Raw genomic sequence first — 14,816 nt, 5'->3', positions numbered from 1 at the left:
CTCTGACTAATGCTGCCAGAGCCAGGCTGGTGAGCTGCTGATGAAAATGTAACTCAACAGGTCTCTGACACCTTTAAACACCTATCCCTGCTTCCCTAGAGGAAACCTGGATCTGAGGTCCACGGGGATGATGTGAAACGGCAGCAGAGGCATCCCAGAGGGACCTGCAGCCAGAGGCTTGTAAGGGAAAGAAGCAGAGGAAAGTTGTGATGCTGTCTGGAAACATAATTCCCAGGGGTGTAGGAAGCTCGACTAAATAGCTTTTCACTCTCTGTTCACTCCACTGAGGTCACCCTGACACACACCCACAAAAACCAGGAGCTCCTCTTGGTCACCCCCGCGTCAGCAGTGCCAGCCTGCTCCTCCTGGGAGCAGGAGATGTCAGGGTTTGAAGAGCATCATCAGGATAATAGCACGATTGCTGTTTTACTCCTAAATTATGCATCACCCCTCCAGCACACGCTCCCAGCAGGTGTCTGTCTCTGAGCTGTACAAGGCCACTGTCAGCTCCACACTTGTCACCAACCCGGAGCAGCTGAAGAGGAGATGGTCCCACTTCTCCTGGGTGCTCCCAGGCATTTTAAACATGAAGTGAGGTCAGCAAATCAAGAGCCATCACTGGTGGAGAAGTAGGGACCAGAACTGGTAACAACTGAGGGATGGTGACCTCAGTGTGCTGTGGACAGGGGATGGTCAGAACTTTTTAAATCAATCAGAGCAGTCTCACCTATTTTATATCACCATGTCCACCTGTTTTTTGAGCCAAAAAAAAAAAAGGTTTCTTTTTGCATAAGTAGCTTTACTGAGTCTCTGTTGGGTCTAGCTCTGCCAGGATTATATTGGCTTTTCTGCAGCACAATCAATACAATTCTTTCCAGTTTAAATTTTTTTTTTTTTTTGGTCAGGTGAGAAAGTAGGGCCATCCAAAAAGAAGCTGAGCAGTGAAGTAGAAGAGTCACAGGGCTTTTGTGCTGGCTGACTGAGCTCCATTTTTCGTGTGGATTATGACCTGTGGTCCCTTTACACAGCAGGACTGTGCTGGTTCAAAGCATGGTGTGACTTACATGTGCCTCACTAGAAAAAAGGTCTTTTCTTATTGTGGTGCATTCACAGCTCTGGCATGAACCCATAAGTGCCCCATAAGTGGTAGAGACAGGGCTGAAGCTGAACTTATCTCCAGGGAGGGAGCAGGACTGGAGGAGGGAATTTAGCGAAGCTCCTTTAATGTGGATGATGAATGCCTGACCTAAGGGGACTGACTGCAGCAAGTGACCTTTCCGACATCAAGACTCCTTCACCACAGCCTGAATTAGCCTGTGATCCTAGCAGAAAGGACCCTGGGATCTGTCATTCTAGATTCAAAATGCCTTTTAAGGCCATCTGCCCCAGTCCTGACCCTGTTTGCTTTCCGATCCCAAATAGGTACCATGGTCATTTCTGGAAGATGGGGAGCACTGCCCTTACATACACAGCCCATACAAAACCTCTTTCCAGACATCTAATCCACGTTCATTTTTTTCCTTCTTGGACTCTCCTTTGAGTTGATCTTTCCAAAACACTGACCCAGTGACCCCATTCCCTCCCCCACCCCCCAGCCCTGCCCACAGTAGGTCTCCAATTAAATCCAAAATTGCCTCTGCACAAAAGCAGCTCTGTCAGCTCCATTCAGAGAGGAACAAGTGGCCTGAATAGCTTTGGGCACACTGGAAACTGAGAAACAGTGTGGTCTTGTGTTAAAGTTGAATGGTGGCGAGGGGGGCGGTTGGAGGTTGAGGGGGAGCCTTGAATCAGTAAAAGTAATTATTGAGTCATTCAGGAGGCTGGGGATGGGGCAGGATTCTTCTCCAACAAAGCCCTGCAATAGACACATGAGGCATTTCACCTCTTCAGGACATCTTGGGCAGGAAAGGAAAGTATCAGGTATAAAGCAGCAATTTGTACAAGTCAGAGCTATTGTGATGCTCTGGCCTCTTGTTCCTCTTTCCAGATGGTTGATCTTGGACCTCGCTCTTCTTCGCTTCTCTCTTCAATCCAGGGAGTCCAAAGGTCTAATTCAGTTCTTGTGGTGCAGGGGGGAACAGCTGAGGGTGTTTATGTTCATGGTGCAGACAAGGGATTCGATTGCTTTGTGTGTCCTGGAGTCATCTCGGCAGTGACAGCTGGGGAAAGGCTGTCAGGATCATTTCACAGAGAGCTCTGTCATTTATCTGACAGTTCACACCAACCTGACAGCCTCCTGAGCAAAGTACTCTGGGTGTAACCCAAACCCTAAAAACTGTCACCCATCAACTCAGCAGGAAGACCACATCCGTGGACGTGTCAGGGCCATCCATCAAAAACCAACCCACAGGCACAGGGACAGAGGATACAGCGATTTAAAAGGCCAGGAGAGGAACTGTCCAGCAGGAAGATGAGGCAGCAGTCCAAAAACAGCAGTGGCTTTCTACAGAGGTTCCTCTGCTGCTGCAGGGCATGTGCATCTCTCCCAAAGCAAGCTGTGATTCAGGGGCAGGAAAACGGGCTCTGTTACTCTGTCACAGACAGTGTTAGCCCAGTAGCGTTGCATCCACTGCAGGCTGCCTGTCCCTCCTCTCAGAATATCTCAAGACATTTTTGAGCAAACTTTTAGTCAAGAGACTCATGTTGATGCTATACATGTCAGACCATATCTTGCTTATCAATCAGAGAACACTGAAAGGACAAGATTTATAGCAACAACTTAGTTCCACTACTCATTCCAGGTCAAGGAAGACTGTTTAAATGTTCTTTTTTTGGTGTTTTGACTATTACACTGAAATGTGAATAGCCCATCTCAGGTAATGATCCAATAAAATTTGTTTTTTTTTTTTTCCTACAGAGAGATTAGGATTTCAATATATTTATTAGTTATTTTCACTCCTTCACTTATTTTTTTTTTCCTTGGTCAACGTAATTATTTTTTTCAATGTCACAAAGGCAAGGAGAGCCATTTGGATGCCATGCTGGTTCTTGATATCAGCCAGAGCAGTCACACATTGCTGCTCCTGCTCCTTCTTGGGCAGTGTGTGACAGTCTTCTGTCAGAAACACTCCTGTGTGAGGGTAAAAACCACTGCACATGAACTCTCCTCCCTTTCAGAATCTGTTTTCCCTGCCAATGAAATATTCACTGTGTTTGTTACTATCTGTTAATACTTCAGCAGTTTCCACAAGTGTGGGCCACTCAACAGAAACTATTAATCTCCCATGCACTGAGAATGTCTAGTATGGAAGAGGTTAATGAGAGAGATTAAGAAACCAGAATAATTTGATATTTGCTGGAGGTTCTTAAAAAATGTGAGCAAATATTTATACAAGACCAGAGATTTTTAGCGTTTTGACAAGATTACCTCTTTCTCTCCCTTTGGGCTATAAAACCACAACTTTGCAGAGCTTTTCACTGGCAAATATCCTAAATATAAGCTGCATGCTTTTCCCCCTAATTACCAGAGCTGATAATAACCCCACTAAAATTCAGCATAAGGTGCCATAGAATGGTTTGGGTTGAAAGGGACTTTCAAAATCACCCAGTGTGGGTCCCATGGGCAGGGACACCTTCCACCAGACCAGGTTGTTCCAAGCCCCATCCAACCTGGTCTTGAATCTGATGTATCCATGCACACAGTCCTAGCAGGGAATTGTTGAAATCCAGGAATATTTCATCAGTTTATTTCTGCTTAGGTAGGCCATGCTCACGTGTCTAAGATGCTTCCAAAGTGTGACAAGACATAGAAAGCACTCACCCAGGTTTCCTTGCAGCTGTGTGCTGTGTCAGTGAGGAAATTTTCTTAGATAATTCTGAAATTGTTTTCACTCCTGGAAACTCCCTCTTGCTCCCTGACGCAATCTTGGGGTCCTTCTCCTGCTCGACCTTTTGCTTTTCACATCTCTCTGCTCCTCAGGCTCGTCTCAGCAGCTGGGGGTTGATTCCTCCCCTCTCACAATAATTAAATGTGCTACTACAACCTGCTGAGTCACGATTTGGCACAGCCCCTGGCGGTGTCATCCCCCAGAAGATGCTCACGGGATCCTTGCACGTGTGAATCTGTGACAGCAAGCACGTGCAAAGGCTGCCAGGGGACTTTTCACATCTCATGCCACACCTTCCTCACCACAGCAAAACCAAGTTTTTAAGCAGAGCATTTCCTGGCTCATCCTGCGACCAGTATTGCCACGAAAGACAGCACCATGAGAGCAGATAAATCCCCGCTAAATCCACCAAAACCTGCAGCAGGACTCCAGCTGAGCTCATCTGAAAGCAAAGGTGCTTCATGCCATTCTTACAGCAGGCAATTAGCCATAGGCTGTTAATGACTTGGCTGGCCTTTGTGGGAACTGCTCCCAGGTGGAATCAGAGTCACTGGAGCCTGACTCATCCACGCTGTCCTGACAGAAATATTTTGTACTTCAAGCCCAGAAAAGGCCCATTACCTTGGAGCTGAGTTTGCAGTCACTGCAGCTCTGGAAGCTCTGCTTCACTGCTACTGCGAGATCCTGCAGGCGCTTAAGCAGCTGTGAAAGAAGTGTCACCTCCTGCTTGTGCCACCAAGCTGGAATGAGAAAGTCTGAGCGTGTTCTGCCCTAAAAAGCCTCGATCGCTTTGTTCATTGCTTGGTTTTGGCACAGCAGGGGCAAGTCTCATCAGCTCAACGATTTTAGGGAGCTTGTTGCTCTAAATGAATCATGGGAGTGGCCCTGTGTGTTTGTTAAGTACCTGATGGAACGAGGTAGATTTTTAGCCACAGCTTTTAAGCCCTTCCATTACGCTTTAAAAGTCCTTCCTTTTACAGTCCTCTCCTCCATCCTCTATAAAGAGAAGGGCAGGTTTACAACATCCATCACAGTTAACAGGGTGAAATAGGGCAGGGGAGTTGATACTTCCAATTGTGCAGGAGCCAATTAAGGTTTTTAAGCAGAACATTCAAGTCATAAGACACTTATCACCCTTTTGGAACCCATCCTGGAGCAGTTACCTTCTATTTTCCCAGCTTTACCTCTCTCCCTGCTTGGCTCCAGATCCATTTCCCTTTAGGCTATTCCTTCTCTCCTGAGAGCTTGATATGAATTTAAAAGATCGTGTTCAAGGTTTGGAGAGTAATCACAGAATCATTACTTAGGAAAAGACTTCTGAGATCATTGAGTCCAGTATTTGACTGATCCCCACCTTTTCAACCAGCCCAGAGCACTGAGTACCACATCCAGTTGTCCCTTGAACATTCCCAGGGTTGGAGACCCCAGCACCTCCCTGGGCAGCCCCTTCCAATGCCTGACCACCCCTTCCAGGAGGAATTTCTTCCCAGTGTCAACTAAACCTCCCCTTGGCACAGCCTGAGGATAGGACAGGATCTTCCTGTCCTGATGAATGGCTTTAGTCTGGGAGGATGGAAAAAAATAAAAACACTGTGGGTTTTTTCCCCCTTTCCTCTCCATTACCAGAATTATTTCATGATTCTCTTGAAGTCATGTATGAGGCACAGAGGAAACAGCGGGCAGACCTTGTCAAGGTAAGTGAAATGCATTATGCCTCTACAAGGTACCAGCCAACTGTATCATTAACAGCAATGGTAATAAAAAATGCAGCTCTCTCTCACCTTAAGGGGATCTGAGTCACTGACATTTTAATTAACAAGGTTCCCATCTCCCAGCATCAAGTCTGCAGCCTGCACAACTTCTCCTTTCTGGGAGGGATGGAGATAGGTGTCCTTTACCACAGCGATTCTGTGTGGAGTGATATGTCCTGGGCTCTGGGGACTCACCTCAGGAAGAGCCATACATGGAAAATTATGATCTTCCCCATTTTAGGAGCAAAAAATCCAGAGGAAGGAGTTGCAGAGAGCAGGATGAGGGCAGCCAGTCCACATGAGTCACAAAGAATGGTCACCAAACCCTTGAGTTTATCAAAATATACAAACCTGGAAACAAGTGAGTCTATGGGAAATTTAAAGAGATGGAACTGTGGACAAAGCCTGTCACAAAAATCTGGTGAAGATCATGGGATTGTAAATTACTCTAAATCACAACCAGAAATATTTCTGAAGTCTTTCTTCACAGCTTCCCAAGCCATGGAACAGGCTGACCAACCCCTGTGTTCTGACACACAGGTGGAACATGAAGTATCTCCCCTTTTTCTTCCCTGACATTGATGGAGGTAAAAAATGGCACCAAAAATGAATGAAGCCCATTTTTTTTTTTTTTGCTGCTCAAGACAATAAATCTTTGATGCAAGGAGAAACTGGGAGTTGGCTGGAAGGAGGCCAAGGAGAGAAGGGATGAAGATGGCTTTGACTCCGATAGAGAAGCCCATAGAAAAAGAAAGAGAAAACATGGATAATCCCAGTATCCATGCTGGAAGATCCCAAAGATAGGTGAGATTTGAACAGATGCTACCAGGAACCAAGTTATGTCCAGCCTCTCTATCAACCTGGCTGGCGCAATGACCAACCAAGCCCTTCACCCACCATTCCCATCAGCATTCCATGGACAAAGCCTGGCATTACCTCAAGATATGGAATGCACACAGGAATTAATGGAAATAAAATGTCTTTGTGTGTGGTGTGTGTTCTAAACTGTGATAACAAATCACAGAAGGGGCAGATTCTCCTCTGTCATTGGAAAATGTTAAATTGGACTGGATCTAATTCTCTTTCCTAGTCTGAGTTAGGGGACTTTCAGAAACTGCTGAGTGCAGCTCCCTGCTTTTCTCCACACAGATGGTACTCTCCAATCCTGTTCCCTCCTGGCTTTGAAATGGTTTTGTGGAGTGAGGCCTCGGGGGTCCTCTGTTCTCTGTGCTGCCCAGCAGCAAGGAGCACAAAATATCTTTAAAGCATCTTTATTTAGTACATGTTTGGTTAGGAAATCTCTTCAGCTAGAAATAGTCACAGGTTAAATTCAGCAAAATTGTTCAAGCACCCCCTTAATATAGATCATAGAACCACAGAATGGTTTAGGTTGGAAAAGACCTTAAAGCTCATGCAGTTCCAAACCCCCTGCCGTGAGCAGGGACACCTTCCACTAGATCAGGTTGCTCCAAGCCCCATCCAGACTGAACATGATGGAAATAAGGATGTGAGATCCCATCCTCCAAGCTCATGCATTTTGAAAGTCAGCCTATGCAGCCATAAGACAGAAGTTGACTTCTGCAGACTCTCAGGGTGTTCATAAGATGTGAGATTGCCCTTTTCCTGCCTCCTGAGAGTCACAAAACCCTCTTTTGACTCCAATATAAACCTGTACAGCTCTTTCATAACAGCACATTTGCCTCTGGGTATTACCTTGTCTCGACACAATCCATTTTTAAACACCAAAGCTGCCAGTTGGCACAGGGTTGAATTGTGTGTCTGGAAACCAAATGGTTCTTTGAAAATCGACAAAATTGTATTTACAAGAGCAGTCACTCCATCAGCACCGTCAAATTAATTTTTCAGACGTGATCTTTTTGATGAGCTGCTTTTCTTTCCTCACTTTCTGGCACAGAGGTCACCTCTGAACTCTGTTTCATCATAGTTCATTTATAACCACTTTTAAAATATTTGTTAGGATAACTTATCTTGTTAACATTGTTTCCACAGAGTCTTCTTTCCTCCACTAAAACTTCACCCATCCAACTGGAAGGCACTGATCACCACTTGGTTATTTGGATGCCTCTCTTGAAAGCAGAGTTTTGCAGGTGCAGCTTCTCTTTGCAAATTTGACATAAGCAGCAAATCACGCTTGATCTTTGAGGACTATTTTGATTTTTTAGGGAAAAAATTTGGTTTTTATTATACATCAGTATTCTTTGGTTTTGAGTCACCACGAGGCAGTCTAAGCTCTTTAACAGAGATGAAGAGAGAATCCCAATCTCAGTGGATTTTGGCAATGTCTTGTGTATGCAGTGGTGGCAGGTGTGATTTATGGGACCAAGACACTCTTGTCACCAGGTCCGTTGACTTCCTGCACAAGGACATCACAGACAAACATACCCAAACACCTGGAACTGTTGATTCTTGGATGCTATCCATGGCCAAACCCATATTTTCTAGATCTAGCCCACTGGGCACAAAGTGGTGACCCTGGGATGGAAATCTGTATGAAATCCCACACAGATATCACAGGGAGGCAGAAGTGGAAGGTGGAATCAAATCAGTTTTTATGTGTTCTTTCTGACTTCATAGACATGTGAAGGAGCTTCGTTTCCCAAAACACTTCTTTATTTCATGTCTGAGGTCTATGTATAAATAGAAACAGGATTGTGCACTGTTGGTACAGCAGCAGGTAGAATAAGGGGGAAAAGAGTGAAGGCAAATAAAAAGAGTGATAAAACTTTTGTAAGTCCACAGGACCAGCACATCTATTGCCTGCATCATCCAGTGGTTCCTGCATGGAGTGAATAACTTTAAGCTGAGCTAGGACCTGTCTTTCAAAACCACAGGCAGCTCAGACTCACACATCTTGAGCAATGGAAAAGCTATCATTTCCCTTGGGAAGATGCTGTAGCAGTTAATTAATTTTGGCTGTTAAAAATGTTTGCTGTGGTTCCAATTTGAATTTGTCTACGTTGCTCCAATGAAGGATTTTGTCAAGACTGTTAGGAGCTCCTGGTACTTGCACTCCACTTTCATAAGATCTTCAAACACTTGATAAATATTAGAGAAACCTCACAACATCCCTGTGAGACACAAAAATGTAATTACCTTAGCACGTTCCATGGATGAGAACAAAGGGAGAGAGGAATTGAAATTCTACTCAGGAAAAGCTGAGAGGTAAATCAAGTGGGATTCCCAGGAATAAAAGCTGCCACCTCCATTCCCTGCTCCATGGCACTGTCTCCTGCATCCATGCTTGGGGGACAGTCACAGTTACGTGTCCTTCACAGCTCAAAGACAATCCCAAAGAGGGGGATCTCTGCAGTGCTGAGCAGCTCCAGGAGGAACTGAGGCCACCAGGAGCAGGCAGGTTTGGTTCTCCCTTTTCTCTGTTCCTGGAATCTTGCACTGATCCACACAGGATCTCTTTATGTTGTGAAGTTTGATAACAGGAGATACTTAATGGAGAGTCCAGCTTCTCCTCCCCAAAGCCACCAAGGAATACAGAAGTTACAGTAAAAATACTGGCAATTTCCAAGATATCTCACTCAGGTTTGGAATTCCCTCAAGTCCCTTAACAAATCCCTCATCCCTATTCCATGTTAACCCCTCACTCACTCAGTGACTGGCACTTTTTGTCTCCACAAGCATTTTCTCCACTACTTACCCTCCAATGTCACCTGCTCTTCTCAAATGGGATTATGTGACATGGTTGGCTTGATGACCTAGAAGGTCCCTTCCAGCTTTATGTTTTAGTAGAATATTAATGACTCTGCTAATTCAGAGCTGTCTGACCTCCACTCTGTACAGCCACAAGCAAGATGATCTCTCTCTCATTATAGCTGTCATGCTCTCAAATAACCTGTTCATGCAAAATGCATGCAGAGTTTTCTCCTTCTCCCTGCAATACAGAGATTTCTCTCTATCCCCCCCCCAAAAAAAAAAAAAAAAAGGGAAAAAAAAAAAAAAAGGCAGGCACTGCTCTGATTATCTTTTCTGTAAAACATTTTGGAGGTTATTTCCTTATTATTCCAAAACCAGGGATATAACTGTGAAATAAAAAGAGTTCTTGGTGTGAAATAATTGGACTTAAATCTGGAAGGAATCTAATGGGATTCATTTATCTCATATACCCCCCACCTCCCAACTAATGCAAGCAAGGACTCGATGAGTTGTCAAGCAAGGAAAGAGGCTGCTTCTGTTCCTGCAGATAAGGATGGCTCCTGCTTGCCTTCAAGAATGCACTTCCCTGCCTGTCAGCTTGGAAGCTCAGCCAATTTAGGCAATTTCAGGTACTTGTGTGCCCCAGGTGCAGCAGAAACATCAGGAAATCACCTGGAGGTCTCCTTCCAGCACTCAAATGAATGCCCAAAAGGGTGGAAGAAGGTGAAAATTGGAGCACACCATATTCATGGTGCAGTGCCAGCTCTGAGGAGCAGTGCAGGTACACCAAGGGCTTTTCTTTAGCTCTGCGGAGTTTGGAACAGACCCCCAAACTCTCTGCCCCTTGTTAGATGTCACAGGGTGATCTAAGAGTCAAAATGATGGGCCAAACCCATAACCTGTGCTGTGCAGGCATGGGAAAGCTCTTCACTTTACCTTAAGATCTCGTAGGAAATGCAATCACAAAATTGTTGTATGGTATTAGTAATAATAATGATAATTACAGTGGATTTTTTTAAAGACTCGTCAGCAGATTTTAGGAAGGCAAATTTTATGCTTTACAGATTCAGGCCTTTAGCCAAAGTTAGCCCAAAAAAGAGATGTCAGGGAATTAAAGATATGGGTGAGTCTGGAAGGGAAAAAACCTACCACCTCCACCACACAGCAACACCAGATTGATTCATATTTCAGAATGGGCTGGAAGTTAGATTTAGTCTGACCAAGGACAACAACTATTTGCTGTGATACACCAGACTGTAAATCTTGTGTCAGAGGCTGGACGATGGGCGATTTCTTCCCTGGAGCAGTGCTTTGCTGGCACTGGGCTCCTGCTCATGCTAAAGTTCCCACTTGCAGGTAAAATAAGACCCTCATTTCCTTGCAACTTAATATCTGAAGCTTGGGAAAGATTTCCTCCTACCAGGCTGGCCATCTGTTATCCTTCCTTAGTTTCTTCAGACTTCTAAAGATATCAGTAATTTTCCTCCCTGTCTGTCAATTTTATAGAAATGATACTGCCTTTGCATTTCTCTCCTGAACTATTTCTATTACATTATTGTACTTCCTTTGTTGCATTTCATGATTAATATTCTCATTAAAATCTCTTTTACAGGCAGCTCTGTGGCATATTCTGATTTTTTGGAGCTCAGTCCTTAAACATCTCCAGTTCCAAGCTCATGTCTAGTCAACATCTGCTGTTTGCCAATAGTCTAAAACCAGTAAAGTCTTGTACAAACTCAGAAATTTTGCAGATCACTGGGATATCTCAAAGGAAACCCAACTGGGAAGCCACATGTCCTTACAGGTATTATTTTACAATGTGCTTAAATCCTCATCCCGTTGCAGGATGCAAGTCTTTTCTAAAGAGAATAGAGACAGCCTTTTTTTTTTTTTAAAGTAATCAAAATATAAAAAAAAAAAAAAAACAGAATAAAAAAAAAAAAAAGAAAAATTTTAGAAATTTAGTTCCTGTTTGCTCGGAACAACATTGGGAAGGGCCTGCAGGGACCAATTGACAGATAGAGATGAATGATTTGGTTAAGTGAAAGGTCTTCCTAATTTCTTTCCAACCATGATCCAAGGGCAAAAGCCTCTGGAGAACAACAGCCTCCCTTAGTGAAAGACCTGCTGATCGACAGGGAAGCATCGAGCACAATATTTTGTTTTAGTGAAATATTTGGCATGTCCTGCAGTGATCAATGCCAGAGCTTTGGAGGGAGCGATGGCAATGGACTATAATTAGCTGTGATAACTCCTTACAATAACAACCATATTCTGGTTTGAATTATTCATGACCCACTGTGTTATTTATGGCAATAGCAGCCTTTCGCTTCCTCTGGTAGTGTGCAGTGGTTATGTTTTGGGTATTTCTCTCTTTTTTTTTTTTTTTTTTTTTTTTTTTTGCCAGATAGACACAATGTTTTAATTCCTAAGCACGGGAATAAATAAATAAATAAGATCAGAAAAAAAAAAAGTTTTCATCAAGAATCAAGTTTTCATTCTCAGGAGGGGATGAGGAGGGAGCAACAGGCTGTGAGTTTCTGTGTCCTTCATCAATTCCATATCTTTCTGACAAAGCAGGGTATGGACTGCTTAATTGGAAGCAAGGAGGGACTGTTTCTTTGGGAAGAGCCAGGCTCCTCAGCTTTCTCAGCACAATTTCTCACCGAGCAGATGGAGGGATTCAGCTTTCCCCCAAGGTTCCCCCAGTGAAGCACCTGAGGAAGCGCTTGGTCAATGTTCTGCGTCTGACTGATGTCTCTACTCCCAGCAAATTGACCCAACGGCTGAGATTTCTCTCTTTTTGTCTTGAGAGATGCATTGTTTAGTTAAGTTCCAGCTAGAAGAAGAGATGAGGGAGGTATTACACATTAAAAATTAATTTACATTGGCAGCCCAAGCTAATGAAGTTCTCTATTCACAGATCAGGCACTTAAGGGCTGCTGCTTCAATTTCATGTTGCTCTACCTCCCATCCTTGTCCTTAGGTGAAAATTTCCTTAGGAGAAAGTTTCCTGGGAGAAGAGGAGGACTCTGCCTTACTGCAGGGAGTTCTACTTGTCTTTTGGCTATAAAAGGATCAGTTCTCCAGGAATGAAGGCTCTGAACCAGAAAATCAGAGAAATAACTTCACTTTCCTGTAAAATCAGGAGGTTATAAGGAAAGCAAAGCAGATTGCAAACCTGATCTGAAGCAGATTGATGTTCACAGTAAAGCTCCTTCCTCCTATTCAATGGCAATCATTATCTTAGAATTATTTCAGCCCTGGAAGTGTCCAAGGCCAGTTTGGACAGGGCTTGGACAACCTGGGATGGTGGAAGGTGTCCAGGCCATGGCAGGGGGGCTGGAACAGGATGAGCTTCAAGGTCCCTTCCTACCCAAACCATTCTAGGATTCTGTAGGAACCTTTAAATGTCATTTAGTCCAACACCCAAATTTTAGGGATTTGTCAGGATCTAAGATCAAGAATTACTGATATTTAATTCACCAGATAGTCTTCCAGCAATAAAAACTTCCTATCAACAAAATCCAACTTTCATCAAGGCCTAGAACATCTATTTCAGAGGTTTTTCTGTACCCAGATTTTACAAACCACTGGCCCTTTGCAGCAGCTTCCACACAAAGCTGTTCTGAACTCAAATGTTTCTTTCCAAGACGTGAAGTAATCCCCACTTTGCACCATCAGGTTGGAAATATTACTTCTCACCACATCCTCCCTGAAGAAAAAACTGCTACATATCTCCCAAAAGGGAATGAGAGTAATCTAACAGTCATATGAATTAATTAATTAATAGATAACTTGTTAAGAGACTGATGAAGGAGCTGTTATCTCAGCTACTGATAGATGGCATGAAGGTCTATGTTGTAAAAAAAAGCTCTCTGTCCACACTCTTTACTAATTATCATTTACCCAGAGCAGAGGAAGGGCACTGGTAACACTGATCACAGGATCAAAGAATGGTTTGGGCTGGAAGGTTCCTTTGAAATCGTCTTGTTCCAACCTCCTGCCATGGGCAGGGACACCTCCCACTGACCCAGGTTGCTCCAATCTCCATCCAGTCTGGCTTTGGACACTTCCAGGAATGGAGCAGCCACAGCTTCTCTGGGCAACCTGTGCCAGGACCTCACCACCCTCACAGTCAAGAATTTCTTCCTAATATCCAGTCTAAACCCACTCTCTTTTGAAGCCATTCCCCCTTGTCCTGTGACTAAAAGCCCCTATCAATGGCCTCTCTCCATTTTTCCTCTTGGCTCTGTTCAGGCACTGGGAAGCCACAATTAGGTCTCCCCACACCTTCTCCAGGCTGAACAATCCCAGTTCTCCCATCCTTTCCTCACAGCAGAGCTGCTCCATCCCTCTGATCATCCTGGTGCCTCCTCTGGACTCCTCCAACAGCTCCAGGTCCTTCCTGTGCTGGCCCCAGGGTCGGGGGCAGCTCTGCAGGTGGGGTCTCACCTGGATGGGGCAGAGGGGAAGAATTCCCCCCTCACCTGCTGCCCACACTGTGGGAACAGCCCAGGATACCTTTGGCTATTTGGACAATTTTTGGCAGGTTCATGCTCAGCCTCCCATCCCCATCAACCCCAATTCCATCTCTCATACCCCAAGGGCATGACTGGGCGTTGGATTTCTGGGCACTTTAAAGTCAAATAACACCACAAGATATTTGACACTGAAAGAGCTTTTACAAAACTTGGCTTTTAGGCCTGCCAGCTCCAGGGTGATCTCTGTGTGTCCTAGAGACCAAGAGAGGTCGGACACTGTGTTCCACCAACAAAGACTCTACCTTGGGTTTATGGTGCATTTCAAAAGCACCCTCCTGGTTGCATAAAACTGTCCTGAGACTTGCCCCCTACGGTGGGATAAAGAAACACCCCTCAAGGGACCCTTCCAGGTTTCCCTTTTCGTTTAAAAGCAGTGGCTTGACACTTCAGATGAGACAAAAAGGTGAAATTCTGTGGGAGAAGGAGTGTGAGGAAGTCACAGGGCCGTGCCTTCAGGAGAGCTCCCTGTTCTCAGCCGTACAGAGGATGTGTGAGTCACTGCTGAGCGGTCTGCTGAGCTGACTGTGCAGCTTTCACCCCCGCTGCTGCCTCTCCCCACCGGCAGCAACTGGGGCAGAGGACACATTCAATAGCTTCTGAATATAATTAAGTCTAATTGCAAAGTTAATTGTTGAGGAGAAGGGAGGGGGGGGAGGAAAACAAACAGCGTGAAGCTAAGTGAGGATATCAGAGCTCAGCAGTCTGATAACCTCAAGATAGAGCTGGAATTCAGCTTCCTTGCCCCATATTCACTGCATCTTCCTCTCTGTGTGTCTACCACTCCTTGCTTCCCTGAATGAACACCAGCAAGTGCCAAACCTCTCTCTCCCCAAGAAAGGATCAGCTCTATTAGCAATTAAAGCACCAAACAGCTCGGCAGAATTCACTTGAAAACTTGTTCAGGCTGGGACTCAAGGAGAACCAGGGCATCTTGGTACTAGGAGGACGTTTTTTTTGTCTGCATCACAAGCCTGGCTGTCCGTGGTTATATTCCCAGATGATATCCATGGCTGGAGGTTCATTGA

The sequence above is a fragment of the Vidua chalybeata genome, chromosome 1, assembly GCF_026979565.1.
Source record: "Vidua chalybeata isolate OUT-0048 chromosome 1, bVidCha1 merged haplotype, whole genome shotgun sequence".
Classification (NCBI taxonomy): Eukaryota; Metazoa; Chordata; class Aves; order Passeriformes; family Viduidae; genus Vidua; species Vidua chalybeata.
The sequence above is the reverse complement of the archived record's forward strand: the minus strand, read 5'-3'. Positions refer to the sequence as shown.